General features: G+C 38.1%; 2 long non-coding RNA genes across 2 annotated transcripts; both read left to right on the top strand.

Annotated features, from left to right (window-relative positions):
- The first annotated feature begins 5,758 nt into the window (after nt 1-5,758).
- LOC131148809 (uncharacterized) lies at nt 5,759-7,732 on the top strand. Its single transcript, XR_009135068.1, has 3 exons — nt 5,759-5,919; nt 6,353-6,415; nt 7,546-7,732. It is a non-coding gene; the product is annotated as an uncharacterized LOC131148809 (long non-coding RNA).
- A 5,637-nt stretch (nt 7,733-13,369) lies between these two features.
- Nucleotides 13,370-15,340, top strand: LOC131148808 (uncharacterized). The gene is made up of 3 exons (XR_009135067.1): nt 13,370-13,528; nt 13,963-14,025; nt 15,154-15,340. It is a non-coding gene; the product is annotated as an uncharacterized LOC131148808 (long non-coding RNA).
- The last annotated feature ends 6,792 nt before the right edge of the window (nt 15,341-22,132 follow it).

The following is a 22,132-nucleotide window of genomic DNA, read 5'->3' as shown; positions in this document are numbered from 1 at the left end:
ATATCACGTTCGTTTCGTCAAAAACTGCTTTAAGGAGTAATCGGTTCAAATAGTCATTTAAATGAAAAATGAGGGTTCAAGTATCTCCTACTAGTAGTTTAAAACAATTAGGTAAGTTTTTAAAACGTTTGGAGATCATATGTAAAAATTCCTAAATTTACCAAAAATCGTACAAATAATTAAATCGACACTTTTAGCCAATAGAATTTTGCAAACAAACAGTCATAACGTACATAATAGTATAGACTACAGTTTTATTAGTTTACTTTTCAAAATAACTGATGTAAATAAATCCCCTTACCTTAAACCTAAAATCGAAACACGAACGAATCAATCCAAAACAATGACTTGGGGTCCCCAAAGCCTAAAAACCGAAGGATAATACTTCAATATAATTTCCTATACTATTGATCTATCGAACCAAAACTGAATTCAGACCCTTACCTCGATTTTAGGGAAAATCTCGAAATTCCACAAATGAAGATCTGTTCCACAATAAACATAGAGACTCTCCTGCTGATCCACATGGTAACGATGAATCATGGATTCCAGCAATGGACGACATGAAATCCTAGAAAGAGAGGGTTGGTTCGAGTTCTAGAGAGAGAAAAAAAAATGAGAGTTTATAAAAAAAACCTAACTTAGTCTTTAAGTAATCAAAATAAATATCTTTTCCAAGATATTTATATAAATATCTCAAAATATCTTCTTTCAAAATATCTTCTCCAAAATTTCTCTTTATTTATTTATTTATTTATTTTGTGTGATTACTACACTTTTAAACTTAAGAAAGTACATTTTGATTAAACTTTTGCGGAAACCCACAAGGGAGTACGTTATTTAATCATGTGCGGAAATCTTAGTTAAGAGAGTGCAAACAATTTTCATTCAATACAGGGCTTACATATATTCACAAGGCTACAACTAAATACCTTGAGCAGAAAATTGCTAAAGTAGTGCAGATTATATTTTGGTTGGGTATTTTGGTGGTTGATTACTTTAGTTATTGATTGGTTGTTGGATTGCTTAAGTTTTTGTTTACTTGTGTTGTAATAGGTTTGTGGATTGATTGAATAACTAAGCTTTGCTGTGTAATTAACAAGTAGTTAAAGATTCTTGAAAAGAATACTAAGAAAATTTTAATAACCCAATTCCCCCCCCCCTTAGGACTACACCTTATCTTTCATTATTAAATAAAAAAATTAAAAAGGGAAAAAAACTCCTATAAGCTGCTTAAGGATTGACAAAAATTTTCCAATTCAGTTGATTGAAAGCCATCAACTTTGGACACGACCTTACTTTTTTAGTAGGTACAGGAAGAACTGCGGGCAGGAGAATCTTGAAAATTACTTTTTTAACCCCTCAAAGTTGTAAAATGATCCTAATTTTTGGACATACTTCTCTTTTTTGCAACTTGGAAGAGTAAAAAGGTAATTTACGTTGTCACAACGACTTGAGATACCAATTGCTTTTCAGCAGAAGACTTGAGACTGTACATGTTAAATATTTTTAAGCCCTAGGCTAAGTGCCTAGGATGACCGATAAGAAAGGATTAATTTACAGTGGTATGAGAAAGTGATTAGAGAAGTATGGCTTGAGAAATATCATCAATTGTCTTCTTTAAAAACCAACTTTGACTTAGATGCTTGAACAATAGAACTAAAGAGACTAAAAGCAAGGGTAGAATCACACCCTGCAGAGATTGATGAGCAGATTAAGTTCTATTAGTCAAGAATTAGTCAGTGTGAGTGGCAAATAGCACAGTGCCATAGAGCACTAGGAAAAGAGTCAGACGGCCATGACCTTATTTCTTTCACAAGATAATTATGTCAAGTAATGGAAGACCTGGTAGTGGAAAGTCTAATATAGACAAAATAAAAGAAATAGCACAAAGTTATGATGATAGAATTAGAGAACTTAACCGAGAAGGGGAAGTTCCTCAAACATCTCAAATCTGAAGTAGTATATTAGGAAAATATACTACTAAAGATTATGAAGTAGAAAAGGTGCAGAGTGCCCTTAAAGAAATTGATGAGACTAAAGTTCTATCAGAATTAACTGAAGATATTCAGAGAGCTCAGAAAGAGTTGGATAAAATTTTATTAAAAGAAAGCTGGACGAAAGATGATATAGCCCAAATACAAGAAAAAATCAACAAGAAGCTTGACAAGGTAGAACACCTCAATTCTAGAAAGTTGGCAAATGCAAAAGTGTTGACCCTATTGGTTACATCCCGTTTTGATCATGACAAATACCTTGATATTTAATGTCTATCAAGTTTGTATGTAAGTTTATATTATCAGATCATATGGTGGCACATGAGAAGACTTGAAGACTAAAGACCCTGAAGACTCATTGTAATTTATATTTTGTGTAATTTGGGTCTGTAATAGTAATATAGGAGAAAGGTCTGTAATAATTTGCATTGCATGCATGTAGGAACTTATAAGCTCAAGACCTTACAGAATACCTTAGGGATCACCCTTCGGTCTACTAACGCCATATTTTTTGACATACTTAAAGAGGCCTTAGAAAGACCCTAGGTGTAACGACCCTGACTCGCCACATGGGCCCGAAATGCTACTTTAATGACGTCAGTGTACCTGATACATTATTCATCAAATACAAAATATACATACGCAGCGGAAATAAAATGAAAAATCCTTAAATTACATTACCAGAGTTCTAACTATCTTTATAGACAAATATATCTATTTTCACATAACTACATCTCATAAAACTAAACAAAAATAAAATCTCTCTCTACATACTACCACGTGAATTTACACATCTAGCTCGGCTCCTCTAGTCCGCTAGACCCGATTTCAAGGATTTCCTGAAAAAATAGTTTGTAAAGTAGGGGTGAGGCACAGTTCAGTAAGGGAAAGATTAAGTTAATGTCAATGTGTGGCCAGTATGCATTTAGTGTATAGAAAATAACCAGTTTACTAAGCATATAAACACATTTATGAAAACATTATTATTTTACACTCACACACACAATTAGCCGAGGATAAGGAAGATTACCGGCCCATACAAGTAGCTCTCCTCTGCTCTAATACCATTATTGCTACCAGGACGCTCACATTTCTCAGTAAGCCCTCAAAATTATCTTATTAATTAACCGTATTTACATAAATTAACAGATATGCATATAAGACACTCCCTGTGACAAACACGTCATTTACATCCCCATGGCACGGGTTGTGCGGCCCGAAAGCTGGACTAAGCTTGAGTGATCAACCCAAACAAAGTCAAATACAACATCCTCTGTAAACACATCTACAGGCATTCATAGTAAAGCTGCAGGTCCGACGCCCTTACTTCAACCTCACGCAGGCAATTGGCTGGACCCTCTACACTTTTATCCAGATAGTGTGGGTGCACATGGTCTAACTAGCAACGATATCGTGCTTACATTACACTGGTCCCTAGGGTTCATAAAGCATATCATGGAATTTAGATAATAGAAATCATCATTTAAAACATTAATTCATATATATTTCCTGTTTTTCCAAAAGTCTGGCTCCCAACCACAAAATACAATCTGACATATAGCCATAAATTAAAACTCACCTCTTGGCCGTCAAATAACAATCCTAGCCCTTAACTAATCAAATAACCCCCGACCATTTGCCGTTAGTTCAAACTCTTGCATTTCATAAACAGTTTCAGTATTTTCACAAGCATTTCCAGTATTTCTCAACCAATTCAGTATTTCAAAATCTCAAATCCAGATATACAATAATTCATACAAATTAAATCATCTGCCACACAATTTTTCACATTTTAACAAATTCATATAAATAAACAAGCTTTCCACCGTTCATTTTATTCAAAAATACCATACCATATATCCTAAGTTTGTAAAATTCATTTTGAACAGTTGGTTTCCAAAATAGCTTTTAAGTTTCCAAATGAATAAATAAATAAATAAATAAATAAATAAATTTATATAAACGTAACAATTTAATTGATTTAAATTTCATAAAATTACTGACTTAACTTAATCTCCTTACCTGATTCTTGAAAAAAACTCGCTAATACTTCGGCCTATGCCCTAGGCGTTAAAAAAAATCTCTGAACCCTGAAATTTAAAATTCACTATATTATTGGTCACAATTCCTAGAACAACTTTCTCTAAAATTTCCATAGGTTCTGAATACCCCAAATAGTCTAATAAAAGCCTAAATTATTAAACTTACCCCCGATTTAAGATTGGTACCCCCGGAATTCCAATTCAAAAACTCACTCCTACTAGATTGTAGAGAATCTCCTCATGAGTCTCCTGGTAATTTCTGTTCGTTAATGGGGCTTATAGTTTAAAATAAATTGAGGTAAGTTTGAGATTTGTCCTTACCCCAAGGGATATGCTTACGTCGCTCCTACGGCAAATCCGCTCTAAAAGAAATGTCGGTGGCGATGAACAAAGCCCAACAGTATTTTCGAATTTTCGATTGGCCAAATATCGGAGACAAGATGGAGGAAAGTGGGAGAGAGGGGAAATGGAGCTCTCTGTTCACAAAAATAAATAAAATTAAAAAAAAAAAAAAAAAAAAGCTTCCTAAAGGATCAAAGATCCTTCAGGGATAAGTTAACGTGTGTGTGTGTATATATATATATATATATATATAATATTTTATTGTAATATTATATTATTTAAATAATAATTATTATTAATTTATTTATTTATTTCTGTTAAATTTTAATTTTAATTTTATTTTAATTTAAAATTTTTTAAAAAATTTATTTTTTATTTAATTATATTTTTTTTAATTTATTTTAAAAAAAAAATTAAAATTTTTTTTTTATCACTACATTCTCCCCTTTTTACAAAAATTTCGCCTCAAAATTTGTTATCTATTACCAATCACGTTCTTAACTCATTGCCCCTGTCTACAGAAGAGTCGGTAGCCACCCACATAGCGGCCTCGTCCCACGTTTATTAACTACCCTCACTTACGGCAGAGGAATACCATGGTTACAATACTGCTTTTGGGAAATTACAATAATCATAAATTTTTTTTCAAAAAACTATCCATAATTAAAACTATACAAAACTAACCACACAACCTACTCCAACCATACCCTTACCCGTTTGACACTAGTCCTCGCTGAACAGCTGCAGGTACTTCTTGCGTATTTCTGTTTCCAACTCCCAAGAAACCTCATCAACTGCATGATTTTGGCACAGCACCTTCACTAATGGTATATCCTTAGTACGCAATTCATGTATTTTCCGATCCAAAATCTGAACTAGTACCTCCTCATATGCTAGAATATTCCCGATCTCCAACGACTCATAACTGATCACATGTGAGGTGTAAAAACCCCAAAAAGAGATATAAAATATTAGTGGATTGATTTCAAAAAAAAAAAATAATAATAAAAAAAAAATATTAAAAATAAATAATTAAAAATAATAATAATTATTAATTAATTAATTATTAAATGAATTTAAAAAAAAAAGAAAAAAAATAATTAATTAATTAATCGAATTTAAAAGAAAAAGAAAAAGAAAAAAAAAAGAAAAAAAAATTAATTAAAATTTATTTTTATTTTTATTTTTTTTTAATAAAATATATTATTATTAATATTAATTAAATATATTTATTATTATTATTATTATTATTATTATTATTAACATTATTACATCCTGAAGCTTCCAGCTTCAGGATTTCTTTTTCTTCTTCTTCTTCTTTTCTTCTTCTTCTTTACTTTTCCTTTCTTTATTTTTATCCTTCTGCAACTCTCAGAACACTCTCTCTCTCCTCACGTTCTCTCTCCCTCTCTCCTCGATTTCGCGACGGATTTTCGCCCGATCGAAAATCCGAAGATACCACTGGACTCCATTCGCTGCTGCCGTCATTTCTACTGGAGCGGATCGATAGTAGGAGCGGCGTAGGCATATTCCCTGGGGTAAGTCATTTCCCCCTTTTTCTTTAATTTCTTGCAAAATATAAGCCCAATTGACGAACGGACACCACCACGAGAATCTAGGGATGATTCTCTACAAGTCTAGTGGGACGGAATTTTCGTGGGGGTGTCGGGCCAAAACTCCAAATTTGGGGTGCGGCGATTATTAAGGGGCTTATTTTTAATTAATTAGCATTAATTTAGAAATGCTAAAATATTAAGCATCTGCGACTGAAATGGGATTTTTGAAATTTAGGGCTCGGGTGAGCGTCGCGGGTGTAATTTTGGGACCCGCAGGCAAAATTTAAAAAATTAAGTAGGGATATTAAATAATAGTTTAAATATTAATTTGAGGTATATGGAGCCTAAGGAAGGCTAGATGAGTATTATTTTGGAGAAATAGATTAATTAATCTGGGGAAAAATGTAAATTGCAGGAATTAAATTTCGGGCGCCAAGGGCGTGAAATTTTGGGTTCTAAGGAATTTCTGAATAGTCAGGTAAGGGAATAAACTAAAGCAGTAATTTTTCATACAAATTATTATTGATTATGAGTAAATTTATTTTCAGAAAAGCATATGTTATATTGTGTATTACGCATGAAATGTACGATTGAGAAAAATATTGCTATGATGATTAAAATGTATATGTATGTATGAGATGTAAATAATTCACGTTTTTAGAATATGAAGTATGACTTTTAACAGCATATGTGTGGCATGAATATTATTTTATGTGAAATGTATTATGATGTGAAAGATTTTACGAACCAAGCATTTATGGAAATATGAGTTATGTTGTGATAAATGATGTATTTTCAGTATATATATACCTGAAACAATTTTGGCACGAGGCCATATATTTACGTTATCGGCACGAGGCCATATTTATGTTATTGGCGCGAGGCCATGTATTTATGTTATCGGCACGAGGCCGAATCTATGCTATCGGCACGAGGCCGTATTTATATTATTGGCGCGAGGCCATATTTACTATGATTTTGGCGCGAGGCCATATGTATGATTTCGGCGCGAGGCCGTATCTATGTTTTCGGCACGAGGCCGTAATGATGTTACGTATGATCATGTATTATATGTTTTCACAACCAGGATGTTAGTTTAGTTCAGACCAGGAGCTCGGTACCGTAGCTATGGGTTCATTTTGGCACGAGGCCTTATTAGTGCTACCGTCCCACGAGGGGATGGGAGATGGATAGTCGATGTGGCTTTCAGTAGAGTGTGGACGTCCACCTGGCAGTCCGGACCAGGGTGTGGCGGGCTCATCGTACTTACAGACATATTTGATTCGACAGTGGTCGGCCAGCCATTGTCGGGTCCCGCCTTCGGGCTGCACAACCCGTCATGGGGGGTAATACATGACACTAGCTAGCTATTCATCCTGTGTTTATTTTCAGTACTACAGTTATAACAAAGGATTTTATGTATGATATGAATTATTAACAGATGTGAAAATATATGTTTACCCAGTACGATATGATGATGTTTATGGAGTTATGAAATGTACTATATACGTATAAATGCTTTAAATATTCATGTTGCCACACAGCTGTATTTAGTTTATTTTCCCTTACTGAGAAGTGTCTCACCCCCAATATTATTACATTTTTCAGGAGTCCCTGAGAGACCGGCGGGTCAAGACCGCCGTTGAGATTAGTGAGATTACCCTGTGAGGAGGGTAAGATTTTGTACTAGGGTTAGAATTATTTTGTGTTTGACCCTAGAGATATTTTGATGTACATGAGGATGTATAGTAGTACAGTATCATAATGTTATAGAAAGCTCTGGTATTATATTTTATGACTGGATGTTTGAGATTTTATGTGTACTGCTGCTAGGTTTTCCGCTGTGTATGACAGGTGTCCCCGCTACCCACGGGTTCGGGTTGACCATTTTATTTATTATGTGATATTTTATGTTATGAAATTCAGGGACGTTACATTTGGTATCAGAGCCTAGGATACTAGGTTCTGTAGACTCTAGAGTGCAGCAGTAATAATACCAGAGTATAGGATAAAAGGATTTGAGGTCTGGTTTTGTTGTCTAGATGCAGGACTTCCGTGGTGGTTTGTATGATTTTCCTGGGGTGACGATTTCAGGAAATTCATTGTAAACTATCGTCGGGTCGGGTATCTAGGTTGCAGGATTGAACCTTGAATTGAGATTAGGAGTGAGAAGTTAATTAGGAGAATATACTATATGAGTTGGGGGATACACGTAGGAAAAGAGGTTTTGAGTTAAGTTATTTCTTCTTTTCAGGATGGACCACGGTGGAAATAGTGCCCACGCTAGTGGGAGTGAGGGCGCTGGACCCTCAGGCGCTGCGGGTAGTGATTCAGATGCAGTCTTACGCAGCGTAGCACAACAGGTTATGGCAGAAATTGCCAGGAGTTCGAGAGAACAGGGTGGTCCGTCTGTAGGCCACGGTTGTACGATTGAGAAGTTCATAAAGATGAATCCTCCAGCTTTCTCAGGAGGAACGGACCCTGCAGTTGCTGAGAATTGGGTGCAGGAGATGGAGAAAATATTTGCAGTACTACAGTGTTCAGAGGAGCAGAAGGTGCTGTTCGCCACCTACAGATTGACTGGAGAGGCCGAGAGATGGTGGTCAGCAGTGAGATTGTTAGAGCAGCAGAGGACTATACCTGTAGAGATGACTTGGGGGCGATTTAGAGAGATATTCTTCGACAGGTATTTTCCAGCCTCTTCTAGGGAGGCTAAGATTACGGAGTTCCTGAATCTGAAGCAGGGACAGCTGTCAGTACAGCAGTACGCGGCGAGGTTCATCGAACTATCTCGCTTCGCCCCGTACATTATTCCAGATGAGGTGAAGAAGGTACGACAGTTTGAAAGAGGTTTGAGGAGAGAAATTTATAAGCAGGTATCGATTCTGAAGTTGCAGGATTTTACTGAACTAGTGGATAGAGCCACTATAGCAGAGACTGGAGAGCGATTGGAGGCTGAGGAGCAGAGGCAGAAGAAGAGATCCATACCTTCTGATTTCCAGCAGGGAGCCGACCGTGCCGCGTGGAAGAGAGGTGGCTATTATAGGGACCGGAGACAGAAGACCGGGAATCGCGGTTTCCAGGGTGCACAGCCATCTCCCGCTTGCCCATCTTGCGGGAAGAAACACCTGGGAGAGTGTCGTGCTGGGCGAGGTGTCTGCTACAGGTGCGGGGAGCCGGGACATATGATGAGGGAGTGTCCGACACAGATTGGTACTGTTCCTAGACCTGCACGAGGAGGTTACCAGGCACCACGAGGAGGCCAGCAGAGGAATACGGCCCCAGCTAGAGTTTTTGCTTTGACACCGGGTGATGCTGAGGCGGCAGGAGATGTGGTGACAGGTACTGTTTCAATACTGTCATTTAAAGCTACTGTTTTGTTTGATTCTGGGGCGACGCATTCATTTATCGCCTGGGATTATGTTAAATTGTGTGGGTTTGAGCCTCAGCAGTTAGAAATTAGTTTGTCTGTTGCTACGCCAACTGGAACCGTAGGGGTATGTAGGAAGGTACTCAGGGACTGTCCAGTGGATATTCAAGGGAGGTATTTGTTAGCTAATTTGGTGATTTTAGACATGCATGGGTTTGAGGTGATCTTGGGCATGGATTGGCTAGCTGCCCACTATGCTAGCATTGATTGCCGTCAGAGAGTGGTAGTGTTTAGACCTCCAGAGGGACAGGAGTACAGATTTGTGGGATCACATGTGCGCACCCCACCTCAGTTATTATCGGCTATCCAAGCGTGTAGATTGCTATCAGAAGGTTGTCAGGGATATTTAGCCTATGTGAAGACTGTATCAGAAGGCGAACTGAGGGTGGAGGATATCCCAGTGGTGAGAGATTTCCCTGATGTATTTCCAGAGGATTTGCCGGGACTACCTCCTGATCGTGAGGTAGAGTTTGTTATTGATCTGGTTCCGGGGACAACACCGATTTCGAAGGCGCCGTATAGAATGGCACCGGCAGAGCTAAAAGAATTGAAAGAGCAGTTGCAGGAGCTGTTAGATAAGGGGTTCATTCGGCCCAGTGTGTCACCCTGGGGAGCACCAGTTTTGTTTGTGAGGAAGAAGGATGGCTCGATGAGATTGTGCATCGACTATCGAGAAATAAATAAAGTAACTATCAAGAATAAATACCCGCTCCCGCGTATTGATGATTTGTTTGACCAGTTACAGGGGACACAGATCTTTTCGAAGATAGATTTACGCTCCGGGTACCATCAGGTGAAAGTCAGGGCGGAAGATGTTCTGAAGACGGCATTTAGAACACGGTATGGTCACTATGAATTTCTAGTTATGCCATTTGGGTTGACGAATGCTCCTGCGGTGTTTATGGATCTTATGAACAGGGTTTTTCACCAGTATTTGGATCAGTTTGTGGTAGTATTTATTGATGATATACTGGTATATTCGAAGAGTGCAGAGGAGCATGAGGAGCATTTGAGTATAGTGTTGCAGGTGCTGCGAGAGAAGAAGCTATATGCAAAACTCAAGAAGTGTGAGTTCTGGCTGGAACAGGTTACCTTCCTTGGACACGTTGTATCCAAGGGTGGTATTTCTGTTGATCCGAGTAAGATTGAGGCGGTAGTTGACTGGGTACGACCAAAGAACGTGCACGAGATCAGGAGTTTCCTAGGATTGGCTGGGTACTACCGCAGGTTTGTTGAGGGCTTTTCTCGATTATCAGGCCCGTTGACCAGATTGACTAGGAAAGGAGCGAAGTTTGAGTGGTCTGATGAATGTGAGCAGAGCTTCCAGGAGTTAAAGCAGCGACTCATCACTGCGCCTGTGTTGACGATTCCTTCAGGAGAAGAGGGGTTCGTAATTTACAGTGATGCGTCCCATAAAGGGCTCGGATGCGTGTTGATGCAGCGGGGGAGAGTGATAGCCTATACCTCACGACAGTTGAAAGAATATGAGAAGAACTACCCTACCCACGATTTGGAGTTGGCGGCGGTTGTTTACGCGCTGAAGATTTGGAGGCACTATCTATATGGGGGTAGGTGTGAGATATTTACTGACCATAAGAGTTTAAAGTATTTCTTCACGCAGAAGGAATTGAATATGAGGCAGAGGAGATGGTTGGAGCTAATAAAGGATTACGACTGCACTATTAGCTACCACCCGGGAAAGGCTAATGTGGTTGCTGATGCTTTGAGTCGGAAATCAGTGGAATCATCTGTATCTGCAGTGGGGATTCAGCATCCGATTCAGATGGATCTAGAGAGGCTCGGTGTGGAGCTGGTAGAGGGTGATCACCAGGCGTTCATTGCTGACTTGGTTTTGCAGCCGACTCTACAGGAGAGGATTAAAGCAGCTCAGAGGAATGATGCAGAACTAGTAGAGCTTATGGGAAAGGTACAGGATGGTCAGGAATCAGAGTTCAGCATTTCAGATGATGGAGCCCTGAGGTTCCATACCAGGTTATGTGTTCCTGCCGATCCTGGGATCAAGAAAGTCATTCTGGAGGAAGCACATCGATCCCTATATACTGTACATCCGGGTAGCACTAAAATGTACAAGGATCTCCGAGAGTCCTTCTGGTGGAGCAACATGAAAAGGGAGATAGCTCAGTTTGTGGGTCAGTGTTTGACGTGCCAGCAAGTGAAGGCTGAACATCAGAGACCGGCGGGATCGTTGCAGCCACTCCACATTCCTGAGTGGAAGTGGGAGCATATAGCGATGGATTTCGTCTCAGGATTATCGCCAGCATTGCATGGACAGGACGCTATTTGGGTAGTGGTGGATCGATTGACGAAGACTGCCCACTTTTTGCCGATCAGAGTTAGCTACTCCATGGACAGATTGGCTGAGTTATACATCCAGGAGATAGTTAGACTCCACGGCGTCCCAGTGTCCATAGTTTCAGATAGAGACCCACGGTTTACATCTCGTTTTTGGAAGAGTCTGCAAGGGGCCATGGGTTCTCAGTTGTCGTTCAGCACAGCTTTTCATCCTCAGACAGATGGACAGACAGAGAGGACGATACAGATTTTGGAGGAATTGCTACGAGCATGTGTGCTGGATTTTGGAGGTCGTTGGATGCAGTATTTGCCACTGGTTGAGTTTGCGTATAACAACAGCTACCAGGCCAGCATTGGGATGGCACCGTATGAGGCACTGTATGGCAGGAGGTGTCGATCCCCATTGTACTGGGATGAGGTTGGAGAGAGACAGGTATTGGGGCCGGAATTGATACAGCAGACTCAGGATAAAGTCAGACTCATCAGAGACAGGATCAGGACAGCGCAGAGCCGGCAGAAAAGTTATGCTGATACTCGTCGGCGAGAATTGGAGTTTGACACAGGAGATCACGTGTTCCTGAAGGTGGCACCGCTGAAGGGTGTTATGAGGTTCGGGAGGAAGGGTAAGCTGAGCCCTAGGTATATTGGACCATTCGAGATTCTTGAGAGAGTGGGTCCAGTTGCCTATCGTTTGGCATTACCACCGGTCCTATCTAGGATCCATGACGTATTCCACGTTTCTATGCTGAGGAAATACGTCCCAGACCCCTCCCATGTGATTAGATATGAAGCACTGGAATTGGGCGATACTTTAGTTTATGAGGAAGTGCCAGTGCAGATTCTTGACTGGAAGGAACAGGAGCTACGCACGAAGAAGATTCCACTGGTAAAAGTTCTGTGGCGCAACCATGCCATTGAGGAGGCTTCTTGGGAACTAGAGGATCAGATGCGCCAGAGATATCCGCACTTATTCAGTGGAGTTAGAGTTGAGCCAGTTAAGTGAATGGAATATTGTTGTAGTTTTTATTTGTATAGTGTAACATAAGATAGATAAAGTTTTTAGTTTTGAAACATGAATGGTTTTGGGAGAATTTTGACTAGTTGTAATCTCCCAGAGCCCTCATTGTAACCACGGTATTCCTCCGCCATAAGTGAGGGTAATTAATAAAAATAAGAAGTGGTTTCGCTAAGAAAGGGAAATAGGGGAATGGCAAATTTCGAGGACGAAATTTTTATAAGGTGGGGAGAATGTAAAAACCCCAAAAAGAGATATAAAATATTAGTGGATTGATTTCAAAAAAAAAATAATAATAATAAAAAAAAAATATTAAAAATAAATAATTAAAAATAATAATAATTATTAATTAATTAATTATTAAATGAATTTAAAAAAAAAGAAAAAAAATAATTAATTAATTAATCGAATTTAAAAGAAAAAGAAAAAGAAAAAAAAAAGAAAAAAAAATTAATTAAAATTTATTTTTATTTTTATTTTTTTTTTTAATAAAATATATTATTATTAATATTAATTAAATATATTTATTATTATTATTATTATTATTATTATTATTAACATTATTACATCCTGAAGCTTCCAGCTTCAGGATTTCTTTTTCTTCTTCTTCTTCTTTTCTTCTTCTTCTTTACTTTTCCTTTCTTTATTTTTATCCTTCTGCAACTCTCAGAACACTCTCTCTCTCCTCACGTTCTCTCTCCCTCTCTCCTCGATTTCGCGACGGATTTTCGCCCGATCGAAAATCCGAAGATACCACTGGACTCCATTCGCTGCTGCCGTCATTTCTACTGGAGCGGATCGATAGTAGGAGCGGCGTAGGCATATTCCCTGGGGTAAGTCATTTCCCCCCTTTTTCTTTAATTTCTTGCAAAATATAAGCCCAATTGACGAACGGACACCACCACGAGAATCTAGGGATGATTCTCTACAAGTCTAGTGGGACGGAATTTTCGTGGGGGTGTCGGGCCAAAACTCCAAATTTGGGGTGCGGCGATTATTAAGGGGCTTATTTTTAATTAATTAGCATTAATTTAGAAATGCTAAAATATTAAGCATCTGCGACTGAAATGGGATTTTTGAAATTTAGGGCTCGGGTGAGCGTCGCGGGTGTAATTTTGGGACCCGCAGGCAAAATTTAAAAAATTAAGTAGGGATATTAAATAATAGTTTAAATATTAATTTGAGGTATATGGAGCCTAAGGAAGGCTAGATGAGTATTATTTTGGAGAAATAGATTAATTAATCTGGGGAAAAATGTAAATTGCAGGAATTAAATTTCGGGCGCCAAGGGCGTGAAATTTTGGGTTCTAAGGAATTTCTGAATAGTCAGGTAAGGGAATAAACTAAAGCAGTAATTTTTCATACAAATTATTATTGATTATGAGTAAATTTATTTTCAGAAAAGCATATGTTATATTGTGTATTACGCATGAAATGTACGATTGAGAAAAATATTGCTATGATGATTAAAATGTATATGTATGTATGAGATGTAAATAATTCACGTTTTTAGAATATGAAGTATGACTTTTAACAGCATATGTGTGGCATGAATATTATTTTATGTGAAATGTATTATGATGTGAAAGATTTTACGAACCAAGCATTTATGGAAATATGAGTTATGTTGTGATAAATGATGTATTTTCAGTATATATACCTGAAACAATTTTGGCGCGAGGCCATATATTTACGTTATCGGCACGAGGCCATATTTATGTTATTGGCGCGAGGCCATGTATTTATGTTATCGGCACGAGGCCGAATCTATGCTATCGGCACGAGGCCGTATTTATATTATTGGCGCGAGGCCATATTTACTATGATTTTGGCGCGAGGCCATATGTATGATTTCGGCGCGAGGCCGTATCTATGTTTTCGGCACGAGGCCGTAATGATGTTACGTATGATCATGTATTATATGTTTTCACAACCAGGATGTTAGTTTAGTTCAGACCAGGAGCTCGGTACCGTAGCTATGGGTTCATTTTGGCACGAGGCCTTATTAGTGCTACCGTCCCACGAGGGGATGGGAGATGGATAGTCGATGTGGCTTTCAGTAGAGTGTGGACGTCCACCTGGCAGTCCGGACCAGGGTGTGGCGGGCTCATCGTACTTACAGACATATTTGATTCGACAGTGGTCGGCCAGCCATTGTCGGGTCCCGCCTTCGGGCTGCACAACCCGTCATGGGGGGTAATACATGACACTAGCTAGCTATTCATCCTGTGTTTATTTTCAGTACTACAGTTATAACAAAGGATTTTATGTATGATATGAATTATTAACAGATGTGAAAATATATGTTTACCCAGTACGATATGATGATGTTTATGGAGTTATGAAATGTACTATATACGTATAAATGCTTTAAATATTCATGTTGCCACACAGCTGTATTTAGTTTATTTTCCCTTACTGAGAAGTGTCTCACCCCCAATATTATTACATTTTTCAGGAGTCCCTGAGAGACCGGCGGGTCAAGACCGCCGTTGAGATTAGTGAGATTACCCTGTGAGGAGGGTAAGATTTTGTACTAGGGTTAGAATTATTTTGTGTTTGACCCTAGAGATATTTTGATGTACATGAGGATGTATAGTAGTACAGTATCATAATGTTATAGAAAGCTCTGGTATTATATTTTATGACTGGATGTTTGAGATTTTATGTGTACTGCTGCTAGGTTTTCCGCTGTGTATGACAGGTGTCCCCGCTACCCACGGGTTCGGGTTGACCATTTTATTTATTATGTGATATTTTATGTTATGAAATTCAGGGACGTTACATGAGGGGTCTGGAACGTACCTCCTCAACATGGACACGTGGAACACGTCGTGTATCCTAGACAGCGCTGGGGGTAGGGTTATCCTATACACTGCCGAACCAATCCTCTCCAGAATCTCGAATGGCCTAATGTATCTAGGGCTCAGCTTGCCCTTCTTTCCATACCTCATCACCCAATTCATCGGAGCAATCCTCAAGAATATCATATCACTTATTTCGAATTCTAACTCTCGTCGGTAAATATCCGCATAACTCTTCTGCTGACTCTGGCCTGCCTTAATCCTTTCCCTAATAAGTTCAACCTTTGCAGAGGCTTGCTGAACAAGTTTTGGTCCCAAAATCTGCCGCTCGCCTACTTCATCCTAATACAACAGAGATCTGTACCGGCAACCATACAAAGCCTCATATGGTGTCATTCCAATACTGGCCTGGTGACTGTTATTGTATGCAAACTCAACCAATGGCAGATATCGGATCCAACTGCGTCCAAAATCTAACACACATGCCCGTAGTATATCCTCAAGAATCTGAATGGTTTGTTCAGATTATCCATCTGTCTGAGGGTGAAATGCAGTACCAAATGTGAGTTGAGAACCCAATGCTCCCTGCAAACTCTTCTAGAAACGGGAAGTGAAACGTGGATCCTGATCTGAAACTGTCGCGACGTCCCGGGTGCGCGGGTGCCCCGAGGCGGCGAAATTAAAATCATTTTATATTTTCATGGAAAAACATGGAATGTCAGAGTCGCCACTAACCTTTAGTGTGGTTAGAACACGTGATAACTACCCCGTTAGGGGTAAAATAGGTCTACATTACCAGAGTTAGGCTCAGGAGTTCGGTTACGCGAGGGGAAGGTACGAGCACCCCCTACGCTCCCGTTCTTACGAACGGTACCTAATTAATTGAAAATTATCCTTAAGTTAATCTAATAAGTCTTTAAATTACTCCTTTTTACGAGTTTATAAATACATAGGGAAAATAAATAAATAAATATATACATATATTCCCTCAGAGCTTAAGATACGTGAAGCTCGAAGGCTCATACCCCCTGCATTAAAATCATAGGGATATACCCAAACAAAAATACTTACTAAAATAATACCAAAATATTAGAAATAATAGATATCTCAATACAAAATATAAACATAGGATATAGTTGAGAATTCCATAAATATGTGAAAGTAATATCCTTAACATATTATAATGATAATATATTACCTGTAATAATAATACTACTATAATAATAACACGTATATATCTCATAATATTAATAACACATAAATACCAATATGATATTATAATACCACTTTAATATATATATATATATATACATCATAACACGTAAATATTAATACTATACCATAATAATACTACTAGACTAATGATACATATATATCATAATTTCACTAACTATACAATATGATAATAATATATCTTAACAAATACATGCAAAAACCCTAACTATAAATAATCAAAATTTTAACATAACTCTAATAAAACCCTGTTAATATTGACAATAAAGGAAACATGACAATAAATCAAACCCTAAAAGTTAAATATAAACAAACATGGAAACAAATAAGAAGAAATTATGGCATTTATATGAATCCAAAAATAAATATACAATGATATGGAAATAATCAAATCCTAAAAAATTCAACATGCAATAAAATGGAAATAAATCAAAAATCCTAAAAAATATGTACTAATAATTTGGAAACATAACAAACCCTAAAGTTAAAATGTGATAATAATATGGAAACACTCATAACCCTAAAATTAATAAACGATAAGGCAATCAAATCCTAAAAATATTAATAACATGCTAATTATGATAACGATGATAACAACAATAATAAACAATATGCTCGTATTTATACATAAACAATGTACTTAATACTACCAATAATGTACAAATAATATAATATTTATACTAACATAATAATAATATTGTTAAATAATAATATCATAACATTACTGTTGATAATAACACACAAATAATACCATAATATTGCTAATAATCATATACAGAGAATAATAATATTTAATATGATCAATATAAAAGAAAATATATATATATATATATATATATTACTGTTAGTGTTAATAGGTATATCTATATATATATATATATATATATATATATATATGTATATATATGCATAATATAAAAGAAAATATATATATACATATTAACACTAACAGTAATATATATGTATATTTATGTGTGCTGTGTGTACAACAGTGTGCGTGAGTGTGTGCAGAGAGCAGGGAGACTCACCGTGGAGGAGGCACGGCTGGGGAGACGATGGAGGCAGAGGCCTGAGCAATAAAAGTTGCAGAGGATTGCTGGAGACGCTGGCCTGAGCAGGGGCTGTTGGTGTGGCTTAGGCAGCGGCTGTGGTGATGGTGGGCCAGAGAGAGGGACGGTGACGGCTATCTGGGGCGGTGACGGATTGCTCCGCGTGGCCGGAGCTGTGCAGAGGGGCTGCAGAGCTGAGTGGCTCTCGGCTGTGGTGGCTGGGCGTGACTGGCTCACGCGCAGCTGGGTGGTGGCTGCTGTGGTGCCACGGTGGTTGAGTCTCACCGGCTACGTTTTCTGCGTTTTCTTCTCTGCTGTGTCGCCGGAGCTAGTGAGCAAGACCGGAGAGATGAGGATTGCCTTCTTTACTGCCGTCTGTGCGTGGGCGCTACCCTTGTGCATAGAGTGCTGTGCGGGCTGCTTCGCGGCTGTGCAAGGAGGAGGAGGGTAGCCGTGGCAAAGTAAGAGAGGATCGGAGAGAGATGAGAGAATGGATGGTTAGAGGAAAAAGATGAAGAGCAGCGGCTGGGTATTTTTTTTGTCTTTCTTTTGGCCTGCGCCCCCGGCTGTTGTGCGTGTGCAGCGCAGCGCCCCCTTTTGACTGTGTGAATAAAGCCTTTATATAGGCATTCCCCAAAACCCTAGACCCACTAATAAAATAATAATAATAATAATAATATATGAAAATAACAATAATAATAATAATAACAGAGTAATAATAAAAATATATGAAAATAATTTGTAATAATAGAAAATTAATAAAAATAGTAATAAAGTAATTACAATAATATATGAAAATAATAATAATAATAATAATAATAATAATATAAATAATAATGATAACAAAATAATAATAATAATAATAATAATAATAATAACAAAAATAAATATTAATGACAATAATAATAATAATAATAACAAAAATAAATATTAATGACAATAATAATAATAATAATAATAGTGGTAATAACAATAATAATAATAATAATAGCAAAATAATAATAATAATAATAATAAAGATAATAAAAATACTAATAATAATAATAATAAATAATAATAATAATAATAATAATAATAGTAGCAAAATAATAATCATAATAATAATAATAAAGATAATAAAAATACTAATAATAATAATAATAATAATAATAATAATAATAATAATAATAATAATAGTAAAAGAGTAATAAATAGTGATAATAATAATAAAAATAATGGTAATATTAATAATAATAAAAAGTTTATTATATTGGGTCTGGGAAAAAATGGGGTGTCTACAGAAACGATGGACACAGCTACGCCATGTATTTTGACTATCTCCTGAAAATAGAGTTCTTCCAACTTATCCATAGAATAACTAGTTCTAACCAGAATGAAATGGGCAGTCTTCATCAATCTGTCAACCACTACCCATATGACATTTTGCCCATACAATGTTGAAGGCAATCTCGATACAAAGTCCATCGAGATATGCTCCCACTTCCACGTAGGAATGTCTAGTGGTTGAAGTGGTCCCGCTGGCCTCTAGTGTTCTGCCTTCACCTACTGACTTGTCAAGCATGTCAAGCACTAACCCACAAATTTAGCAATTTATCTCTTCATGTTACTCCACCAGAACAATTCTCGCAAGTCTCTATACATCTTCGTGCTACCTAGGTGAACAATATAAAGAGAGCGGTGAGCTTCCCCCAGAATCGTCCTCTTTATCTCTGCATCATCTAGCACACACAATCGAGTGTGAAATCTAAGAACTCCATCCTCGGCAACATTAAAGTTTGTGTGCTGCTCATCCTGTATCTTCTCTACAATCTCCACCAACTCTGCATCTTTCAACTGAGCTATTTTGATTCTTTCCCGTAAAGTCGGTTGAACCACCAGACTAGAAATGAATGTCTAATGATTCCCTTCTACTAATTCTGCACCCAACCTCTCCAGATCCATCATGATATAATGAAAATCCATAACTGCTGAGGCTGACGTACCTCCAGATTTTCGGCTTAATGCATCGCGTTCGCCTTTCCTGGGTGATAGCTAATGGTGCAGTCGTAATCCTTTATCAACTCGAGTCATCTGCATTGCCTCATATTCAACTCCTTCTGGGAGAAGAATTACTTGAGAATCTTATGGTCAATAAAGATCTCACACCTTACACCATAAAGGTAATGTAGTCAGATCTTCAATGCAAACACAATTGCTGCCAGCTCCAAGTCGTGCGTAGGATAGTTCCTTTCGTACTTTTTCCACTGGCGAGACGCATACGCAATGACTTTCTCCTGCTGCATTTAGAACACAACCAAGTCCCTTCTGTGAAACGTCACTGTAAATTACAAATCCACCCTCACTTGATGGAAGGGCTAACACTGGGGCAGTGACTAGACGCTGCTTCAATTCCTGGAAAATCTGCTCACATTCGTCGGTCCAGTCAAACTTCACATTCTTCCTCGTGAGTCGTGTCAAAGACCTTGATAATCTGGAGAATCCCTCGACAAATTGACGGTAGTATCCGGCAAGACCTAGAAAACTTCTGACTTCATGCACGTTCTTTGGCCTTGCCCAAACAACTACAACCTCCACTTTGCTCAGATCCACTGAAACCCTTGGATATCACATGACCTAGAAATGCAACCTGCTCTAGCCAGAATTCACATTTCTTAAGTGTAGCAAATAACTTTTTTTCCTTAAGTACCTAAAGTACTAGTCTCAGATGAGCTTCATGCTCCTCAAGGCTCCTCGAATAAACCAAAATATCATCTATGAACACAATAACAAACTAGTCTAAGTACTTGTGGAATACCCCGTTCATTAGATCCATAAATACCGCTGGAGCATTCGTCAACCCGAACGACATAACCAAGAACTCGCAATGGCCATACCGAATTCGAAAAGTAGTCTTCGATACATCATCTGATCTAACTTTCACCTGATGATATCCATATTGTAGATCGATTTAAAAAAAAAAATCTGTGTACCCTGAAACTGATCAAACAGGTCGTCAATTCGGGGTAATGGATACTTGTTCTTCACCGTTACCTTATTAATCTCTCGGTAGTCGATGCACACCCTCATCGACCCATCCTTCTTCTTCACAAACAACACCGATGCACCCTAGGGCGATACACTCGATCTGATAAACCCCCTGTCTAGAAGCTCCTGTAGTTGCTCCTTTAACTCCTTTAATTTAGTTGGAGCCATTCTGTATGGGGCTTTGGAGATTGGTGCTGTTCCTAGGATCATATCAATTGCAAATTCCACCTCCCGATCAGGAGGTAACCCCGGTAAATCTTATGGAAAAACATAAAAGAACTCCCTTATCACTGGGATATCTTCCAACTTGAGTACCTCCTTCAGCACTTCCTTCATCATTGCTAGGTAACCCTGACATCCCTCCAAAAGTAACCTCTTTGCCTAGATAGCCGAAAGGATCCGTGGTGCCGAACGCACACACGAACCGACGAACACAAACTCCTACTCTCCAAGGGGTCTGAATACCACCTCCTTCCTACAACAATCAATGCTCGCGTAGCTGGATGCTAGCCAGTCCATGCCCAGAATAATATCAAAACCATGCATGTCAAGGACTATCAAACTAACAGGCAGCACTCTCCCCTAAATCTTTACTGGATAATTCCTGATCACCTTACTACATATTAACACTGACCCTGTCGATGTGCCCACTCCTAACTCAGTCTCTAACAATTGAGCCCCTAACCCACATAGTTTAACAAATCCCTGAGACACAAACGAGTGGGTTGCACCTAAATCAAATAATACTAGAGGTATCCCCTCCAATCACAATATCTTTTCCCCTGGAATCCATCTGGTAAATTGGATATAAGCCAACTTAGAAATTTCATATTTAACATAATGAATGCAACTATGGAATAATGGAATTGATATAGTATACGAGTTTTAATTTAATAATTCATATTCCAATTCTATCACAAAACCATTGAGGTAAAAATATTCATCCTAATATTAATTTCACCCACATGCCCACTCATCCTAACATTCCAACCTAAATTTCCGAAGTTCAAATCCCTCAACCTAGAAACGAAACCATCGATGGATTTACCATGGTTTTCTGAAACTCGCGACTGATTTATAAAATCGCAGAAGTCCGTCAATAGATTTCTGCCTCCAAGCTTCTAGACTAAAACCTATCTTAACCTACTCACTCCTATCCCTATCTTATCTCAACCTATACTATGGTACGTATCAATCCTCGAAGTATGCAGAACCTAATGAACCTAGGCTCTGATACTACCTGTAACGACCCCGACCCGCCACATGGGCCCAAAGTGCGTCACGCCCCGAACCTGGAAATGGGACCTAGGGGTGAATTTAGTAACCT

Source organism: Malania oleifera, chromosome 2 (assembly GCF_029873635.1).
Source record: "Malania oleifera isolate guangnan ecotype guangnan chromosome 2, ASM2987363v1, whole genome shotgun sequence".
Classification (NCBI taxonomy): Eukaryota; Viridiplantae; Streptophyta; class Magnoliopsida; order Santalales; family Ximeniaceae; genus Malania; species Malania oleifera.
The sequence above is the reverse complement of the archived record's forward strand: the minus strand, read 5'-3'. Positions and strand labels throughout refer to the sequence as shown.